We start from the raw sequence: 22,171 nt of genomic DNA on the forward strand, positions 1-22,171 counted from the left end.
GACGAATACATTTTGATATGATGTATCGTATCGGTAGACCTACATCAAATAGACGGGTGCCTTGAGCTATCTGCCTTGCAGACTTGCTTGGAGTAGCAGTTGGAAAACTATCTTATGAAAGAACATTTATATTCACATTATTACTGACAAAATCTGCATTTAGAGTTTCTTCCACACTTATTTTATACTTATTGGTACAACCGTACCCCACACGCTGATATTTTTTTTTTTTTGCTGTAGAGGAGAAAAAATAAGCTTACTACCGGCTTCACTTCTTGTTTGGCATGAACGATCCATGTTATTTATTTATTTGTTTGTTTATTTATTTATTTATTTATTTATTTATTACGTCCTTGCTGTCAGCCTGCGAATCCACCTCAGAGTCTGACGATCTTTTTTTTCAGCTTTGAGCCAGGACAGCACAGTAGCGATTTTCTTAACATTTTCTTAACTCAAGAATTATGGTTGTACACACACTTCGGAGACGGCGAGCATCGAGCTAGGGAAAAAGAAAAAAAAAAAAAAAGTATCGGGCTAGCCGCTAGGCTAGCATCACGTTGAATGACGCAAGCACGCTTCTCTCCTGCAGCACTGATATATATATATCACAACTGGAGTAATCATGCACTTGGTGATTAGCGCACGGACTTCTATATTGTATGTAAGTCAGTGGATGAACGGCCCTCGGCGGAACAGCATTTTTCTCATTTTGGGATGAAAATCTGTATTGTCAAGCGTACCGGAATGCTGACAGACTGTGACAGTACGTTCTGTGCACATTGAGAAGTACTGGAACGCTCAAGGGAGATTTTTAGAAGTACCGGAGCTCTGTACCGGTGCGTTCCGGCCAACGTAAAACACTGGAAATACCATTAATCCGTTCCAATGCGCCAAACAACTAATAATTTTCTTCTTCATAGCCAATGTAGCACTTTTTTTTTTCTTTTTTTTTTTAAATGTACTTGAATGAAAATAATTAAACAAATTCATTGTTCTGGTGCGTGTGTGTGTGCGTGTGCATTCATGTGTGTGCGTGTGAGAGAGAGAGAGAGAGCCACAGTATAATCATACAGCAATCATGCAGATACAAATGAAAGAGATTCACAAATACTTTGTGTTCAGTGAACTGTTGTAATATTGGTCCTTTTTGCAGAGGATAAAGAATATATGCCGATGACTGAGTATTATTATATTGTCTGTCTACATTTGTTGCTGCACTATTAAAATATTAGTTGCTTAAAGCCGCAGTGTGTAGCTCACGACCGCCATCTATCGGTCAAACAAGATAATGCAATGATTTTAAGCACACGAACTACGGCGTCCCAGAGAGACCCTACTTCAACAGCCTACCACCAATTTCACCGGAACAGAACGCAAACAACTTCTGGTATTCCCTCGAGTGATGACGTAAGTGAATTGCATTTGTTAGACATACTGTACAGATCCCTAATAATTGTGATTTAGTCATTTAATTTCAGAATTAATATTTTTGTCGGCATTGTTTGGAAATACTGTACGTCAGCTAATGATAATGGCTATCTATGTTCATATTTGTTAGTGCAACTAAACCATGCAACAGAGAACACACAGTTATGTTTTATAGACATGTGGACCATCTCAAAGAGGGCGAGGAGGGGGCGAGGGAGACGACGAGGAAGAGAACGCGGAAGAGAACGCGGTGTCTCGTAACGTACAATTATGTCATCATGGAAAAATAATTCCATTCGAGCATGCATGTGAATGGCTCAAAACATACCTTTGCTTGGAATATGTGGTATTTAGATTACATCGTTTGCTGATATGTTTAGTATATCGTGCAAAAATAATGGTGTTAACTGAACTACACATCTGCAACTCAGACTCGTAATTCCCCCCGTGTCTTGTTGCTACTAACCACTCAGAAAAGTGCTGCTTACAAAAACATTTGAAACCCTTTACTCAGATATCGATTTGTCACCATGTTGAACAATTTGACCTAATAAATATCACTAAGCAACTTAATTAGTTTTGATTGAAGATACAACAGCTTCCTTGTACTTCGATGTGCAGGAATTTACATGGCTTTCACAAATAGTCTTGCTCATGTAATAATGTACTTCATTGGCTCAGTGACTTTCAGTTCATTGTTTGGTACCTCATCTGACATACAATTGTTACCTTCTTGCAGAGACTCGTACAGGAAATGACCATGGAGGAACATGAAGATATCCAAGTCCAGCTGATAGACTGACACCAAGAAATACTTTTTGACACATTGCTGACACATCAGCACCACCATGATTTCCTGTACCTGGATCCCAGACTGCAGCACCTTGGTGACTTGTGGCAAATAAGTGACACTTTCCCAGATCCTCGAGGACAATACAAAGGTTTTTTACCTGGCATATAATTAGTCCATGTCTGACACTTGTTGTAGTTTGTATAACTTGTATATTGTTGTGTGTTAATTTGTACATTTTGAATAACTAAAAAAAAATACTATTTCCTTTGGCGTCAACATGCAGTGTTCATTCGACACCTAACCTAACACTATTTTACATGACCAGAAATGTAAAACATCAAAAGCCTGGAGAATTATTATAAATGCTTGCAATGACAAGGAATTCTTCATTGGCCAATGAATGTAAGGTACAGTACATGAAAATGAATGAATAAAATAAAGTAAAATAAAAGTCTACATGAAATGAACATATTAACTAAAATAAATAAATAAATGCTGTTAGAATATAATGAGCTACATGAATTGCAGTTGTTCCAGAAATTTACCAATACGCTGTGCATTTCAAAATATGGAAAATAGACATACAGGTTTGGGCCAAAAGTAGTGTTACAGAGCAGGTATGTGTTGTACACAGCTAAAATATCTGATTACCTCAATACCATGATGTTTTTTGTTTTTTGTGTGTGTGTGTGTGCTGACATTGTCCCCCATTAACATTGCAACATTCCTCAAACTCTCCCGACCACAGTATGATCTGTAACACTACTTTTCGCCTACTCTATGATGTTATTGGGGCAAAATTAAGGAAGGCTTGTCCATTGATTGTGTGAACAGACTGCAGTAAAAATGAGGTCACTTCAATGTTTGCTGGTTTTATTAAGTTTGACATGCTCCTTGACTGCACAAGTACATGTTATGGAGTGAGGGCATGTTCCCACCAACGATGATATCATATTCTTCAAAGGCTTGCTGAGGAAAGTGAGGGAGGAGTCACTCCATGGCTTCAGACACCTGGTCAGCAGGTCCTGTGTAAAACAAGTGGTGCTTGTACATGTGACCATTCCGTATTGCTTCACACAAAAAGTTGCCGTCCATATGTAAATGACATACCAAGACGTCGGCTGACTTCAGTTTGTTGCAGCTCAGATATGGTAGGTGGAGATACTGGTGGTACAACACCGAAGCCTTCTGGGGTCCTCCATTCAAGTGTCCTCATTCGGGGCATTCCAATATGGCTGCTGACTCTCCCCTTGATATTTTTTTTTCTTGCAGGTCGGTGATGTATTTAAACGGTGCATGAATGCTTGTATACATCAGAATATGGTTCTGGAAGCCCTCAAGTTTGGCTGTTGATCTAGTGTGACACAAACAAAAACAAAATTATAAAATAAAATAAAATAATTGATGATACTACTATATGCCACCAACTTTCCAACAAAGCCCCCAAAATAGAGGTAAGATCTTTAGTTTTTGGGCCCAAAACATTGTATTAGCTAGATAAAAGTAACTTGACTGCATACTGCATAGAATATGCAAAGGCTGCTTGCTTGTCGAGTTTCCGTGGAAAACGTGGCAGCCTGTAAATTCTTGTGCACCCAATTACACAATGGACCAGTACACACTTGAGTGAGAGAGTTCAGACTCTAGCAGTGCTTACGGTACAGCCAGCATTTAAGTCCAGAAAGTTATTCCCTGCCGAAAATTAATTTCGAGAACACTATTTTCACCAACCACAACGAAAATAATTTTCAACTCCTCCACTAATACAGTATGCTTTAGATTCTCCATTGAAGTTATGGGCAAATATACCTCCGAAATCACAGTTACATTACACAATAACTTGCACATTTACTCTAAATATAACGTGCCAGCGGGAATCTTTTTTTTTTTTTTCAAAGCAAGTAGCTACATAACGAAATCGTTCGAGTGGTGCGGAGTTGCTAATCAACAGCTACAGTGATCGTAAAACAAAGGTACGAACATCGTATTAATTAGTACGATGTATACTTTTTCTCTCGCTCTCAAAACGTAAACACAAATGTACTCTTACTTACCGGTCAAGTAGAAGCGCAGTCGAAGGCACCGGCACGTCCCAAACCTAGTCTGTTCCTCATTTCTCTCCAACTGGCAAATGCGGCTACAATATAAACTCTTGTTTTGTCGTGCTGAAATAAAATAAATTCCCAAATCAATTGTGATGCTTGATAATGCTCTCTTCGGGGACCGGAAACTCTTCTTCTTTGTGTACATGCGGTCGCCATACAAACCGGAAGTGCGTCTGCAAAGGCGTTCCAAAAACGCGTTAAGAAATGGAGCGCTGAAATTTGTCGTTGACGGCACCCGTAGCAGAAAGATGGCGGCGAAACATGGCGGACACTAGCAGGCGAGGCGCGGTCATGTAAAATAATTAGTGATTTATATACTTACCGTTATATTTAAAAAAAGTATGTTTATGCGATACAACATATCTTTTTACTTACTACTAACACAAACATTTGTTTTTTTTAAATGAATGACTTTTTATTTCACCACTAGATGCCACTGTATAATACTGAGTGTACCTTTAAAGCATTGTTCGTTTGCCCGTCTATGGCCTTCATGTATTAGAATTAAGCTCGTGTTTTAAATAAATCATGGAAAGTAAATCAAATCACTCCTTCATGACTCGAGTCAAGTCATGACAGCATCCTCTATACAAGACTTGTACTGTAGCTAAAATGTTTACCCATAGTCAAAGAAAAAAAATAAATACAAAAAAACAACAACATTTGAGCAACTGCTTATATTTTCAAAAAACTCAAGTTGGGTCATTCCTATCTCAAGGCACCACTGTATACTCAATATTGCAACTTATCATTACCTGTCATGCTACAGTAAGACTTTAACGATACACTAATGATTCGTATCGCGACTTCTCACCGTGGTTTGATGCATGACGATAGCAGAAAAAAAATCTGCGTGTCAGATATTCTTCCTCTGGCGGAAATTAAATATCAAAATATGTTAAACAGAATCTTTTCTCATTCAAAATGCTGTTTAGAAATGACAACAATAGCACTAATAGACACCAGTTAAACCTTCTTTCGGAAAGGCTCAATAGAAAATGGATGGACACGATCATGGAGCCTACATCCTGGAAATACTCAAGCAAATGCATGTAAAATGATAACGATCCCCTAAAAGGGGAGGCCACGTCTGGCATGCGGCTCTACAGTCTATCAGCAGAGACACGGGCGCTGAGTGTGCTGTGCGATAAGAGCTTGAACTGCTCCTCGTCCTCCTCAGAAGCGTCGCCAGGACGGAATAATCAACATCAAAACAAGCACAGAGCAGCATTTGAGCTACTGGAATCCACGTAAATAAATGTTATCATCAGAGCAGGAAACAACACCTTCTGGGGTGTATTTCGCAAAGCAGGTTCAACAAACTGTGAGATTAACCCTGAACAACAAGTTGACATACCCTCAGATAGGAAACTCTGCGTTTTTGGTTCCAGCACAGCTGATTCCATTGAGTCATATCAACGCTGAGTAGTTGCACCTGGAGTTACCACCAGACTGAAAAGACCGCCTCAATGGAGCCCCGATCAGTCAAGTCATCAAAAGCCCAAAATGTGGTCTGCACGGTTGGGGGCATTACTCAGGAGACGTGCGTGAATCAGCAAAGTTGTTTCGAGTAACAGTTGTGACTTTATGTTTGACTTTAATTTAATCCCACTTGAAACACAAAGCATACAGTTGACATTTGTGGTGATATTAGTAATTTAGCCACGCAGATGGCTCATTTATTACAAGCGGCAATCATGTGACGTCGCAGACAGGAATGTCCCAATCAAATTTCATTCTGATACCTCAAAATTAAATTTAGAAAAGAGAGTGCATCCAAATTGTCTCAATTCTTAAAGGAAGGCTCCTTTAATTTTACATGTATGGCTTGATCGGCAGTAAATAGTTAGTTTAGCTACGAAAAATGCATAAGAGCTGAAGAATACACCCTTATATTGATTTATTTAACTTTTCTTCAACATAGAAGTACTTCCGTGTTGGAACGCCCCCGAGTGGTGACGTAACAAGTGTGTATACTCGCTTGGCGAACAGTAGTTCACGCAGACATAACAACGAGGAGGACACAAACTGTCACTTATGCCTTTGTGTATTGCAAAATTTTGCAAGGCGTCGGCAAGGAAAAACCCGCGAGATCCCCCTAAAAAAAAAAAAAAAAAAAAAACTTGAGTAGACAATGGTTTGTTTGCTAAGTGCTGTCAACCTCCCGAAGGACAAGCAGGCGTGCGCGCAGCGAACATTTCAGGCATGAGGACTAAGAAAATATGTTACAATTTGAGATGGGGTACGCCACACGCCTAATACTAAAGCCCAACGCAGTACCGAGTATCTTTAAAGAACCAGACGTGGGAAATAATCAAGCCGATGGAGGATCTCTGGCGGCTACTTCCGCAACTGCTAGCAACACGGAGCCTTCACTCTCACAACAGCCGGCACAAATCGAGGTCTCCCTACGGCCACTGAAAGATCTCGGAGAAGCGAAGCAAATTTAAAGCGAAAGGTAGGCATGTTTAGGGGGTGGGGGGGGGGCATTCGTTATTATACTGCACGGACTGTTTTATTTCATAATTCATTTGAGTGTGAACATCGTCAAGTACGGGGACGAGGACGTTATGTTTTATTAGCTCGTAAGTTGTTTATACTTCACAAATTGACCATGTTCATAATCTTATTTTACCAAAAAATTTATAGAATGTGGATTAGTGTCATTATCATGTGTCATGTGCGACGTACTACATTTGTGTTCTGTCCCGCTGTTCTTCCTGTGGTAACCAGCCTAGGTAACGGCGTCTCGCATTTCCTTACTTCATTCTGTCTATAAATAAACACGGTTAATACACAACCTTCTGGCAACCTTTCGTTTACATCATCGGGACGCTACGCAAAAAAAGAAAAGAAAAAAAACAGCTAGGGGAGGTTGGGCGCTGTAACGATGATACATTTAATTTTACTATTTTTTCTTTTTCCTGAAATAGTTCGTCAGTTCCACACGTTTTGCATTGCTCGTGCTGTGTGTCACGTTACCTGTTGGATATTGGCAGTTGAGATTGTCCGCAAGGAACCGATCCTCGAGTTCTTTCATTTCCAGCCAGCACACATTCATTAGCGGATTGTCCATTCCTGTGCAGCTCCCGCACGAGCGCCACTCACCCCCCGCCTGATTCACTCGTTCGTCAAAGTTTATTTTGTGCCCGAAAAGACCATCTGGCGCCACAACTTTCACATCCAAGGCAGACTTTCCTTCGGTAGGGTTATTTTGTCGTGTTGGATCGAAGCGATAAGGTTTAATCCTTCCGGGTTTGACGCTAGATGCACGGCTGCGTTGCATAGTGCTTCCATAGTGTAGCGTTTACACACTAGTGACGTAAACATCCGGGTTATTTAGTCACGTGTAACAAACATGCCGGCGTTCGATTCATTTTAACATCGGTTTAAAAGTTATTAAATGTACATAAAAAAATAATCACGTCACCAAATTAATTATTGAAAAAGTAGCACCTTTTTGCTGCTAAAAATGGATCAATAAGTAAAGTGTTCCTTTAATTTCTGTATTTAAATGGTAAATAAAGATGTCCCAGCAAGCTTTTTATGTGGCTACAAGTCTGTTCAAAAAGAGTAAGGAAATGCCAACCTATTATAGCATATCAGTGATTCAAAACAAAATAATGATGCAACCAAATTATATTGAAATAAGTTTAAAAAACTGCGATTGGCTGGCAATCAGTCCAGAGTGTCCCCCGCCTACTGCACAGAGCCAGCTGAGATAGGCGCCAGCACCCCCCACGACCCTTGTGAGGAATAAGCGGTCAAGAAAATGGATGGATGGACTATCATAATTAAGATAATAATAGGATATATGCACCACAATATTGATACTTGATGTGTGGATGCTGTGCCAGAATTGACAATATTACATGATAATAGTGATATTTGTGTTGGTGGGTTGATTACAGTATCGTGATGGATAATGTTACATTGCTATATCGATACAGCATTTTGATGTTACTATATTATGTATCAATATTATACTGTGATAGATAATGATATATTGAAATGTCAATAGTCATTTGTCTTTTGATAGCATAATGTTGTTGGTGTAGCTTTTCTCTGTTGTGACCTTACAACCATCATGATACATTGCAATGAATATTTAATGTTGCTGCTTTGAAACTGATCAATGCTGTACTATGATGGTGAGTAAACATACACTTTATAATTTTTCCTGGTTTGTATCTTCCTCCTTATTTTGACTTTTAAGTGAGTAAGCCGAGCGAGCCAGCTTTACATGAGAAAAAAAAAAGATTTGTCTTCAGATGACGGTTTGCATCATTTTATGTTGATGTTTGAGCCCCAGGTGCTATTTGTTATTATTTGTTATTGCCAATAATGAAAGCACACAACATTCCTGCCGTTAGGTAGGACAAACTGAAGGTCCCCCAAGGGTTGTATTAGCAGGCAGGCAGAGCACTGTGAGCTCAGCTACGCGTTCTGAAATGTCAGCTCCAAAAAAAGACCGCAGGGGAAAAGAAAAAAGACGCTGAGCTCGCCAGGATGGATGTTCAATTTGTGATGACTCATCATTCACATGTGGACGCAGATGAAGAAATACACATAGATGGACTTATTCTTTCCGGTAGCCTGACAACATTAAACGTTAAGTGCATCAACCAAAGAATTTTCAAGTGGCACTAATGGGCAAAAAAAAAAAAAAAAAAAGCAGGCCAGAAAAGACAACTGCATATGACATAAAAAAAAAATGGAAATAGAAGAAAACGGAGCAACACAATAAATTGGATTGCAGCATTAACTGTCATAAATAATACTTTACAGTATATTCTATTGAATTTTGTCATTAGTATACACCAACATCAAATACCAGTATTCAATCCTGTCAGCATGAAACAGCGATATTTTGTTGTATTGTTATCTGTCATGTTGCTGTATCAATACAGCAAGATTAAACAGATAGTTACTGATGTGCAATTACACAGTATTGATTCACCATTACGTCAGTATTGTCGCGTTAACCACCGCAGCGATTCCAAATTGTCCTCCCGTGTTGTGTCCCAATATTCTTTTCCACATGATGTGTTCATCATGCCCTGCGTGCCATGGATGTGATGTCGGGGGGGGAGGGCTGGGAAGCGGGGCCATGTTTTCGCGGCTGGGGAAGGATGGGGCAAACACGTCGGGAAGCTGTGAGCTCACTCCAGCCTCATCACGGTTCGTCACTCATCTCACCTCCGCACTCGCACGCAAACGTGGGACAAAATGCCTGCTGGCTTGGGTCTCACACACGCACACAAATAGAGTGCAATACAATTCTGACTGCCAACTACTCCATGGTTTGTGAGTGCAAATCATCTGTTGGCGTCCCGCCCCGCCATTGTTTACATTGTTTGCTCACATTGAGGAGCTTGTTGTAAATCCGTCTGCACTGCCAAAAACATGAGCACATGCCGTGCTGTTCAGCCTAAAAACAAGGTCAGACACTTTGAAAGTTCTTTAAAAAACAAACAAACAAACAAACAAAAAAAAAAACTTTTTAAATTGGACTTTGGAGAAGTGCACACAGGAGTGCTACTTTTTCTTCTCCTGCACCGCTGCAATAGCAGCCAAAGAGATAGCAGCAGAAGAAGAACACCTTATGTGTCAAAGCAACGTAATCAGGATGTGATAAATAAAGGCAAGTTTTCTATTTTTCAACAGAAATGGTTGGATGAATTTTTGAAGGAAAAATTGGAGATATCTTGTTCTGGTTCAACAGCAACACTGCCTCCTAGTGGACGGAGGAGGTATGGGCCTTTCCACATGTGAATGTTTGAAACTTGTGTGTGAATGTCTTGACACAGCGTGACGTCTGTCTCAAAAATAAATGTGCAAGTCTGCTGGTTCTCAAACACACATTTAACAATTCACAAGCATTCGCATTGAATATTTGCAGAAGAGTCATGATTAATGCACAAACGACATTAAAAAACACATGGGTACATTGCAGACATTTATGGATCTGAAAAACATGAAAATCGCGGCTATATTTATGTGAATAATTTCCCTGTCTTCTAAATTAATCTGCATGATGTCTGCACACTTTGGGCCAACAATGAGGCACACTAACCCCGGGATTACACTAGATACATGTGCGTTGCGTCACCGGCCGCACACAGCTGCGGTCCGACAGCTCCGTTTCCAACAACTTCCCGCCGTGTCTCGCGTGCGATAATGTGGCGTTAAAAAAAAAAAACGACAAACACACAGGAAGTCTGTGCTCAACATAGAAGCAGAAAGAGAGGTGGACTTGATTTGGTCATCGTCATCGTTTACTACATCTACATAGCTTCTGCTGATGACATTCCATGCAGCATCCTTTTTTAAGTTCTCCTTCTAAAAAGGATGTGCCGTGTCATATCTAATTTTGTGGCTTCCCACCTCCATTATAAATCTCTCCTCGTCCACGTTCGCTAGTATTTAAACAGTGAATTAAGCATTAAGCATTATACAACGAGCAGAGCTGCTCACGGAGGATGTGCACACCCAGGTCCAATCCAAAGTGCCCGGTGTATTGCGTTAGTTCCAGATGAATCAATCAACTGATGGAAGTTTCAATCTTCAGCTTTACGTGTCTGTCCGATTCTATCACGAGGAGACTAAAACATTCATAGATGACATTTGGGTATCACAGCTTTGAAAACACATACGAGAGAAGATTTGATCATAAAGGAAATGCTGAAAAGAAAGGAAATAATGTGAAAATTGTTGTATTCATAACTAGTGATGGGGACCCTTCCTTGAAAGATTTAACAAGTGAATGCAGTATTTACACAAAAAAAGAAATTAATGAAAAATATTTTGAATAGACTAAAAATAAGTTGATTTTGAATGAAAGTTTTTGTCAGTTAATTGACATGTTTACAATTGAATACAAATAGCAGAAAATGAAATTATTGCAGTTGGGTGTTTTTCATGTCTGGTCTCCGGTCAATTGAGCTGATTGGGTTAGTGGACCTCTTGCCAATTTAATTGGGGACCCCTGCTCTAAATCAACCCTGCCAGTGGGGGATTGGAAGGCAAGATGCATTTTCGAGCTGTAGGCAAAGCAAGCTAGCTAACTGTGTCACAATTGTGCTAACGTGATTGAAGGTGCTCAACATCAGACATAGTGAGGAAAGGGTGAATCATGTCAGATGCAAAATGTGTCATACACCCAAATGCAAGGAAAGCTGAAATAGTAAAAAAAAAATATTTGAACAGTAATTGAGTACTGCATAGTTTTCAGTCTTTGCATATGTTACAAGTAATTATCTTCAAACATATATAACATTTTCAAAAATAAATGTCAGATTTTATTTGACAGGGTCTTGAATATGTAAGGAGTGTACATAATTAGAGTTGCACAGAACTTGAAATATGTTGCTCATTCTTAGGCAGTCAATTATGTGCATCTTATACGAGTTGTTCCATTTTCTGTGTTCAGTGTGTATTGAACTTCTAACATTAGGCTTGCTCTGAATAACTTCTCACGACTGAGTAGTGCACGTCCTCACCAGCGTCACGACACAAAGTCCTTGCGACGGCACAGACACCATCAGCAGCAGATTGTTGACATTGTTAAAAGCTCAGGGCAAAACTAGAAAAGTCATGCAAAGTTGAATCAAAATACGCGGAACTGTTTATGTAAGCCAGCGCCATAGAGAGACTGCTATGTGCTCATTACTGCGGAAGGATAATGAGATGATGCTTTCAAGGTGTGTGGGCTGACACGCCGTCGCTTCTTGCATTTTTTTTTTAACAAGTCGGCATGCGCCTCCTCCTGGGTGGGAGTGATAAAGAACACAGGTTCGCTAAAAGCATCGCCTTAATTACACCGCGAGAGCTGCCGCCGGCAGAAGCAACTGGTATGTTGCAGCCATAGTAGTACACACATTTTTCAAACACCTTCTCGTTCAATAGCATGTCTAAAATCTTTTGCTGGCATTGTGTGGTTGCCTGAATGTGAGCTGATGTAAATATGTCACATTACAGTTGTATATAAAAATGTAAACAAATTAAAATGTTCAAATATAGTACATTGGGGTTGTATACAACAGTACATATTGTAAAGTTTCAGTGGATCCCAAAAACAAGGACAAGTGAATGTGCAAAAAGATGTATTTACAGAGAAAAAAACTAAGCACACAGGCAAAAGTCCAACAGAAAGAGCTTGCAATGGCAAGAAGAAATTTAATTTAAAAAAACGCACAAAACAATACATAGAAACCGAAAACACACTTGAGCCAATCCAAAAGGACAACATGTCAAAGTACAACAGAAATGTTCACGAACTTACAAGAATCTATACAGGGAGGTAAGATCATGGTCCAGGTCGCAAAACTAAGAGTCGAGGCTATCTTGGGCTGAGGTATGAGCAAGCAAATAGTCTGACAAAAGACCGGAGCAGAAGCAGCCTCTTAAATATGCAAGTCATAATTGCTGATGAGCAGCAGCTGTGCAGAGTCTCGTGGGCGCCACCGCAGGTCAGGCTCGAAATTGAATTACAACAATAAGACAAGACAGAGAGCACAGCCTGCAGGCATGGAACATGACACATATGATATAACCGTGATGCATTATAGTTGTATAGAACATTAAATATATGCAATGGTGCCCAACAGCTGAACAGACCTGTAAATACAAGTTCTACTGTTACAGTTGTTTAGAGCATTAAGTGTGTAAATGTTGCACTAATTTTGACGTAAATAGTCAGACCCGGCTGCAGAAAGTAATTACGGGGGGTCATTCGATTTTTTTTTGGGGGGGGCATACTTCTTCAATGTAAATCTAATGTTCTTCAGGCTGAATAGTGGCGTTGTGAGTCGGGACAACGCCAAAAGTGCTCAGAAATATATATTATTTTTTCACTTAAAAGTGGCAGTTCATCATGAAATCTAAAAGTCAAACCAAAAACAATAGTGCAGTTCTTTGTGCATTTATTGAACTCAAAAGTTCATTAGAAACAAAGCCGAACAGCATTTCTATAGGTAACTATATGTCCAAAGGAATGACTCTGTGACCCAACCCCTTTTACCTGTGAGTGGCGAGCAGTTGCCTTCCTCCGCTGGTTGGATTTAAGGCCTTACAATATGGAAATAATTTTATATCTCGTGGTTTTTGTCAGACATCTCTATTCATGTCCATGCACAATCACACCCCAAACATAACAGCATCAATGAGTGTGTTTGCATGCGTTGTGTGTGTGTGGCTTGTCTGGTTAAAATAAAAGTTTCCCACTCACATGTGAACATTGTAACGTGAGGACTCGCAGCAGCCTGGAGTGAGGTTTGACGTTTCGTGGCTCCCAACTATTACAATACGTCGCTTTGCATCACTATTTATTTTTTTTTTTAAATCCACAAAAAGGCAGCAGGAGACGCAACTTGCTACATAAATAATATGACGTGGGCGGTCAACCGGCCGGCGGACGAGCGCGCGCTGGCTAACCCGGAAGTAGATTTGTATGTCAAAGGACGCGCGACTGACCGCCCTCCACCCCCATCCCGATTGTCACTGGCTAGCTTTAGCTGTCAATCAAAGCCTAACTTGAAAGGAAGTATATGGTTGGTTGGGAAGTCATACTTTACTTGAAGCCGAAGCAACGCAAGTTGACGTGACTGATAGGAAAAACAGATTGGCCTCTCAAAACAGCGTCTAACCCAGGGCGGGCACAGCTGACGGCCAGGGTGGGCCCGGCCCCCTAATGCCCGCCCATGCCGCCGGGTCCGAAAATAGTTATGTTACGTTATGTTATGTGTTGTACACATATATCTGTAAGTATGGTACAATAGAGTTGTATAGAACATTAAATGTAATGTAACTAATGTAGAACATTAGAGTCCTATTGAACAAATATGTATAAACACTTAAGTAAATCTGAAGAATCCTTCTCATTTAATAGCATGAGAAAGTGTCCCCAAACTTTTTACTTCTACTGTCTACTGGACTCTGTGAAGCAGAGCAGCTCTCACAGAGAGAATTTTTTTTCCCTTCTTTTCAGGAAAAAGCCCAAAAAGAATATCTCGATTTCAAAGTTGCTGCCGCCGGCAAAGCCGACAAGTGAGGAAGGAATGATGAGAGCAACCTCGCTCCCGCGAAAGAGATGCCCAAATGGACAGGCGGCGAGGCTCCATATTCTTTATTCAATCTCTTAATCTGCTTCATGAATATTTCACACGCAGGCTGCGTTCACGGCTCGCCGGTGAGAGAACAGAGGGCTCGTGTCGGCCATTTTTATTTGCGGCTCTTCTCCCTCAAGGGAAGCTTGACATAGAAATGTTTGGTTACCCAATTTAAGTCTTCTTTGAAGAAATATATTGGCCCAATTGTGAGCTGTCATCAACGCGCACCTCCTGCATTAGCCTAAATGTTCCAAGTGATATTCATGTATTATTCAATGCGAAAAATATGCCCTCGCAATATTAAGTAAAGTGCTGTGCGAACCCCTCAGGCCATGTTTCACCTCGTCTGGGTTTCGTGGAAATTAGTAAATCGGTCCTATGCAAAGTCATTGGGGCATATTCACTAAGAATGCGCTGCGTCCAGTAATAGCGCGAAATATTGCACCACAATTGCACCTGCAGTCTGCGCCCAGTTACCAACCTATTCACTAAGGATATTGCTCTAATGATATACCGGCGCAAACACGCCCACAAAACTGACAGCTTGGAGCAAATTTGCACCTGATTTACCACACATGGCAATGGATTTGCGCCAACAACATGGTTGTTATAGTAACAGTTGCGAGAAATATGACATTTTTAGAAAGCGAGGTTGGACCAAGAGTAAGCGTTTAGAGCGCCATTAAGCTGTACAGAGCCGTCATTCATTCATAAAGTACAAATTATTGGTGCGATCGTATTTTAAAAATATATTGTCAGAGTTTGGCATGATTGTAAAATGCCTCCCCGCCATTGCCGATCAGCCCGGGTTACGTTATGGGTCCTAAACTAACACGGAAATATCCCCCCCCCTCTCTCTCTCTCTCCTCTCTGTGTTCAGCCACGCATGTTGTGCGGCAAATGGCATGCACTGCCGGAGATCGAGGTGCGTCAGGTTAATACATGCTTTCCAAAAACGTTATTTGCGTCACGCAAACGCAGTGTGGCTATTTGCGCTGGCGTTAGTGAATTAGACGCTGCATATCAATAAGTCCCATTTGCATTGGGGTGGGCATATTTTGCGTCAAATGTATGCAAATTACCTCACATACATACGCGCAAATAACACCGGCGCACCGTGACGGTCACTTCGTGACGGATTTCCCCATCTGCGCGTGTTTAGTGAATTGGGTGCTCCCAGATTGCTCCATTTTTGCCGGTTAGCGCGGTGCAAAGGCGACGCAAACCTTTAGTGAATAGGCCCCATTGTTGTCTTTTAATCGCAGGGACGAGAATTAGGCACATTGCTGTTATTTTTACACAGAATACTCACATGATCTGTTTGGCACAGTTCTTGACATTGAATGCCCTAGCTAATAAAATATATGGGTTTGGGCCTGGCACATTGTCAAGGGTGTAGGTGTACAGGCCAGAAATCCCATCTGGTTGAAAGGCACCAGCACTGCTTACATTACCAGTACAATTGAGAACTCAACCACTAAAATGTAAAATCTGACTACAGCAACACCAACACCACTGCAAAAAAATCTCTTACAATAACGACTGCTTAACAATTTATTTATTTTTTTTAAATCAAGCGAGCTGTGAACGATGAACTATTTCGTACGCTGCATCATCTTCCTGATCCACACTGACATCAGCAACGGGATCAACGGAAGGTTCGACGCATTCCCGCCTGGATACGTTTTCTTCCCAGACATCCTTTCTATCCGCTCAGTCACGCCGCCCACCGCTCGTCTCTTCCGCCTGTTCTTCAGTCAGTCAAAGCAGCGGCTGCATACTTTTAATGAACTTTTCATGAACTTCACATGAGTGGATGAAGATGAAAAGTGGTGAAAGGTGCTCATTTTCATTTTTAGCAGCCATTTTTGCTAAGTGGCTAGTGTTCAAATGCTAACATGTCACTCAGCCCACCTGTGATATAACATGACCCATACCTCTTCTTTGTACCGTATGTTTGTGTTAAAAACCATAGCGGCAATAGTCATCTACTATATTGAATGTTAAAATCGTTTAAAATGGATATAATGGATATAAAATGTGTAAAATAGTTGTTGTTTTTTTTTAATAAAATAACATTATTAGGTTTTTAGTTACATGATTACTGTTGAGTAATCAACCACTGAATGAATGAATGTTTAAAATGCATATTTTAGGTGCAGTATATTTCCATCCATCCATCCATCCATCCATCCATCCATCCATCCATCCATCCATCCATCCATCCATCCATCCATCCATCCGTCCATCCATCCATCCATCCATCCATCCATCCATTTTCTTGACCGCTTATTCCTCACAAGGGTCACGGGGGGTGCTGGAGCCTATCTCAGCTGGCTCTGGGCAGTAGGCGGGAGACACCCTGGACTGGTTGCCAGCCAATCGCAGGGCACACAGAGACGAACAACCATCCACACTCACAAGCACACCTAGGGACAATTCGGAGCACCCAATTAACCTGCCATGCATGTCTTTGGAATGTGGGAGGAGACCGGAGTACCCGGAGAAGACCCACGCGGGCACGGGGAGAACATGCAAACTCCACCCAGGAAGGCCGGAGCCTGGACTCGAACCGGAGTCCTCGTAGTATATTTTATCACACACAAATCAGTTAACAAGATAAATGAATAAAGATGTTTTGTTTTTAGCCAATTAGGGGGAGAAATGCCTATATTGATCAACATATATTTACAGTGTTTCAGTTTACGTTTCTATATTTTCTTTGATTGCCAGCTCTCTAAAGTGAGCATAAAAAATATATATATATATATATATATTTTTTTTTTAAAAGAACGAAATTATTCTCATGTTTTTTTTGTTTGTTTGTTTTAAACATCTATTTTTATTATTTAACCAAAATGTGTACTTTTAATCTTTGGAAATGTCATTTCTCACAATAAAACAATGAACAAGATAAATGAATACAAATGTTTTATGCTTGCTCGTTTTATGCTTATCTGGAATTGTGAGCGTTTAATTTCACTATAGTGTGTTGCAATTTTCATTCATCCATAACTAAATTGCTCATTTTAATTTGCATTTCATTTCATTTAATTAACTCTGTGTAGATTCTTCTTTGTAGCAATTTATTTCTTTCCTTGAAATCTTCCGGAGGATTGCAGATATGGCATTTGACTTGAATGCTTGTTTCACTTTTTTTTTTTTTTTTTTTTTTTTTTTTTTTTGTAAACGTTGTGCGCAAAAGTTCACGGCTGGCTGGTCATTTTTAATTGATTCTTCTGCTCTAAATTAATTAGTACGTCCGAGGCAGATTGAAGACAAATAGTTTTACACAACCGCGGTGTTAGAGAGCTGCACTGACAGCTCACTTTAATGAGGACGAGCGGGGGTGTTCGCCGGCCTCCGGGTTGCCCCCCCCCCCTCTCTCAGATGCCCCTCATCTTCTGTCAGGTCAGCGGTCATCATGCTCACCAGTGCGCTCTCACACTCTCTCTCTCTCTCTCTCTCTCTCTCTCTCTCTCTCTCTCTCTCTCTCTCGCCGCCTTTCCTTCCTTCTTGCCAGATGTCAGTGATTTTGGCGTGCATGTTTACTTCGCACAACATCGCAAATGTCAGCCTTTTTTCCCTATTTTTGGTCTCAGGAGATTTGAGGAAGTCTTAAGACTTGAGGAAGAATCACGAGATTTGAGGATGTCTAGCATGATTTAGCGTACGGTTCACAATATTTGAAGAAATCTTGCATGAATTGTAATTGAAGTGTAAGAGTCACGTCAAACAATCACCCTAAAAGCATTTTTGCATTTTTAAGAAGGGGTACAAGCACAGATAATGTCCTTACAATGATTACTTTGGTAAAACACGATGAAAAGGCCTCATAAAAAAAAAGATATTTTTGTGAATTTTGCAAGCCATGACAGCTCATTTCCACGCCCTACTGGTGTTACCCTGTGTGTGCGTGACGTCAGCAGCCCTCCTCACTGTTGACTCTCAAGCTGGCGATGACGAGCTGTCAGTAAGTTGCTCGCTCTGTTTTTATTGTTTAATTGAAGCAGTTTTACAGTACACAAAAGCCAAGGACATACAGTAGTGATTAATGCAGAAAAGTCAGCAAAACATGCCTTATTTGATCGATCTTGGAGACAAATTACAGAGTTTGATTGTTATACTGGCAGCTAAGCTCAAATCGACATGTAGTGACACAAGTGAGGAGTGAGGTTTACCATATTTAGAGCTGCCAATTGTTACGGTTGGAATCACCAAACACTGCCACGTTGCATCCGGTGCTGTTCCCTTGATTAGCAGCTGTCATGTGCTGGAGGTTGGATCCCAAAGCACAGACACAAATAAGGTTTTAACTATTTCTTCACACCGAGAGGCGTAGAACAAACTTGACTAGACGAGAAACAAAGGGAGTTGCACAGAGGGACAGAAAGCAATAATCCGGAAAACACACACAATTCTCAGACTGCTACTACAGACAGTGACTCGATCTGATTGGTTGTGGCTAAGTAAAGGATTAAAGATTGACATCACAAAGCTCATGACATCACATAGCATAAAACCAGTTGAAACATCACATAGCGTCTTTCCAGTTGAAACCAGATGATGGTTACACCAGTACATAACAGACACTTGACCTCACGGTCATGAACCCAACTTAACAGGTCATGAACTCAAACTTAACCCTGGCGTGACCCCAGACATGACAGCACCGAAGCTATCAAAGTAGTAAATTCTCAATTTGCTACTTTTAATCATATCAGACAGGGTTAGGCCAGGTATCCGGTGGGTGAAATAATGCGTCACAGCTTTTACTGCTCATTCATGAGTAACAAAGTGTAGTATCGTTAGCCCAAAGTTGGCTTAATGCCAACCTTAAGTGCAGATTCTGATAGACAGTGCCAGAATACATAGTTAAAGCAATTTACAGGTATGTACCTACATTAAAACAAAAGATCCGGGCCTCCGAATATGGTCCAAAATTTAGTGTGCAATTCCTGGATTCCAAAAGTGGACGTGTCACCCAAAATTTGAAGCGCCATAACTCAAACACCGTTCGAGGTAGAAGACTTCAGATTATTTCTTTTGAAAAATCAGACAAGGGAGGGTGTGTGAATTGACACGGAATGAATGACCCACAAGTCTTTCTAATGTTGAGATGAAATTTGAGAAAATCTCATAAGATTTGACACTGTCACGTATGATTTACTGATTACTAAAAGTCTGAAAAGATCTGTGGAAGTCTTGACAGATTTAATAGAAGTCTCACAAAATTTGAAGGAGTTTTATATGAATTAAGTGTTGCAACATTTGGGGGAGTCTTATGAGATTTGAGTAAGTCGTGTGATTTAGATTTGAGGAAGTCTTGGTCGATTTAACCCAAGTGTCAGGTGATTTGAAGTAGTCTGCGATTTGAAGACGTCTCACAAGTTATAGGACTTCTCATGAGAGTAGTCTTGTGTGATGCAGTACGAGACTCATAAAAGGGAGGAAGTTTTGTGTGACTCTCGTCTTGTGTGATTCAAGTCAGAAAAGATTAGAGGAAACCTTGTGTGATTTGAGAAATTCTTCCATTATTTACTCCAAGTCTCGCAGGATTTGAAGTAGTTTGAATAGATTTGAGGAAGTATCACAAGATATGAGGAAGTCCCATGAGATCTCACAGTCCCACATCATTTATCATCAGCCTGGCAAGATTGGAGGAAATTTAACTGATTTAGCAGAAATTTCAAAAGATTTGAAGAATTCTTGTGTAAGAAAAGTCTCACATTATTTACCACAAGTGTCATGAAAGATGATTTGGTTGGATGAGATTTTACAGTCTTGTGTGATTCGCGTTTTTTTCTCATTAGATTTAAGGAAGTCTTGGATGATTCAGCATGAGTTTTGCAAGATTTAAAGAAATCTCATGGGTTTTAGCACACAGCTCACAAGATTACGTTTCCTGAGATTCGAGGAAGTCTTGCATGGTGATGTTAGAATTCCACCATTACATGTTTCACAGCACCACAAATTCTATATTTGATGTGCTGTCCAAACTTCAAGGTACCCCTTATCGTTTGTTTTGTTTTTTTCTTCTATTTGAAACACAAGAAAAAAAGCAGTTTTCCTTGCCTCTAGGGGTGAAACACGTCCTTGAGTAAATCAAGTACCTAGGTTTAAAAAAAATGCTTGAGGCATTTCTTCTGCCTCGGATAATCGCTTATTTACGTTGCTCCTAGCATTTGTCATGCCGTAATGGCTGTGTTCACTCATCTTCCAGAATGTGTTTGGGGAGTTTCAATGCATCATTATCCCGAAATCACGTTCAATCGCCATTTAAAGGCTTTAAGGGCGCTAAAAAAACAATTACACTGGCATTGTATTGTATGGCGTCTGTTGTCAGCATTTAAGAGAGGCTAGCAGTGCTAGCAGCGAGAGCCGTCAGATTACTTTTCAAATCAAAGGTAAGCTTAATAGTCATAAATGACTGTACACACTTGCTGTTTCTACAGATCGTTTTAACAAGTCGGGCATACTCAAATGTGCAGTTTTAGTTGGCAAAATCACTACTTAGTTTCTGATGTACTGTAACAGTCTCAAAGATGAAAATCAATGGGGAGAGATTTGTCTAAAATTTGACTAATGTTTCTAGAGTGGAAAATGGTCTGCTGCTAATCACAGATTAAATCTAAAAAAACAAAAAACAAAAAAAAAGTATTGAAAAATGACAACCAGTCGGTCATTCAATTATTCTGTGGAAATGTTTTTTTACGTAGTAGTTCTTTAAAGTAGTACTAAGGAACTTTTCATCCTTAATAAAATATTTTCATAACTCTTCTCATGAAAATAAATAGTTGAATGGTACCTTTGCTATGGCCTGAGGCGGTCTGTATCACTTTTACTGGCAATAAGCAACTATGAAGAGGATGGTAGGAACACTGCAACACACACAAAAAAAAAATACAAATGCGCTGACTGCGTTATGGAATAAGTCACTTCCCGATTTCCCCATTCGTTGCAAAGACGGAAGTCAATTCGAAAATCGACGCACAATTATTGCTTTCATGGCAGAAGCTACAAAACAACAGAAAAGTTTTGTCTGCGGAGACAAAAAAAGAAAAACCCTGATAAAAGGACAGTCAGGAATCAACATTGGCACTCGCTGGTGTGAGCTAGAAAATGACGCAATGCGCTTGTCCTCATGGGAAATGTGGTCTTCCTTCAGGAATAATTTTACAGCTTTTGACCATATGGTGCTGCCATAATCAACATAAACTGAAAGTTCCTTAGTGTTGCTTTAAGCAAGCAAAAATATATATATATTTTTATCTTTATCAGAATATCCGATTACTGTATTCGATAGAATTTTCAGTAGGATATTTGATCTCCGAATACAAAAATATTCGATAACTGCAGCCCTACATGCCTGGACACAGCAGCAATTGGCTCTTCAGGCTTCTCATAAGAGAGCTTATTAAAGCACTGTATCTAACTCCTACAGGTTAAACATACCTGGAGTCTCTTTTTTTTTTTTTTTTCCCCAGCCAAATAAATTAAAAATCATTAGTCAGTTGCTCAACATTCATCATATAGACCCACAAGAACGACAGCAAGTAGTAAATAGCTTGTTTTTCGACATTTTTTTTTACTGACACAAAACGTTATATATAAAACTGTACATCTTTAGTCTTTATATGTTGTTGTACTGCTCATGCGCATCACAGACGTGAAGCGTTCTGTTTTGTGCTCTTGTACATCATGCTGTGTAATTGCTCAAGTGGCCCACTTTCCTG

At 40.2% G+C, this 22,171-nt stretch overlaps 1 protein-coding gene and 1 long non-coding RNA gene across 2 annotated transcripts in view; one reads left to right on the forward strand and one right to left on the reverse strand.

Annotated features, from left to right (window-relative positions):
• Positions 1-22,171, forward strand: part of asic2 (acid-sensing (proton-gated) ion channel 2) — a 292,832-nt gene that overhangs the window by 129,628 nt on the left and 141,033 nt on the right. The window lies entirely within an intron of this gene.
• On the reverse strand, positions 3,078-3,627 carry LOC144000809 (uncharacterized). Its single transcript, XR_013278287.1, has 2 exons — positions 3,332-3,627; positions 3,078-3,246 (listed from the first exon to the last, which is right to left on the reverse strand). It is a non-coding gene; the product is annotated as an uncharacterized LOC144000809 (long non-coding RNA).

This window comes from Festucalex cinctus, chromosome 1 (genome assembly GCF_051991245.1).
Source record: "Festucalex cinctus isolate MCC-2025b chromosome 1, RoL_Fcin_1.0, whole genome shotgun sequence".
NCBI classification, from domain to species: domain Eukaryota; kingdom Metazoa; phylum Chordata; class Actinopteri; order Syngnathiformes; family Syngnathidae; genus Festucalex; species Festucalex cinctus.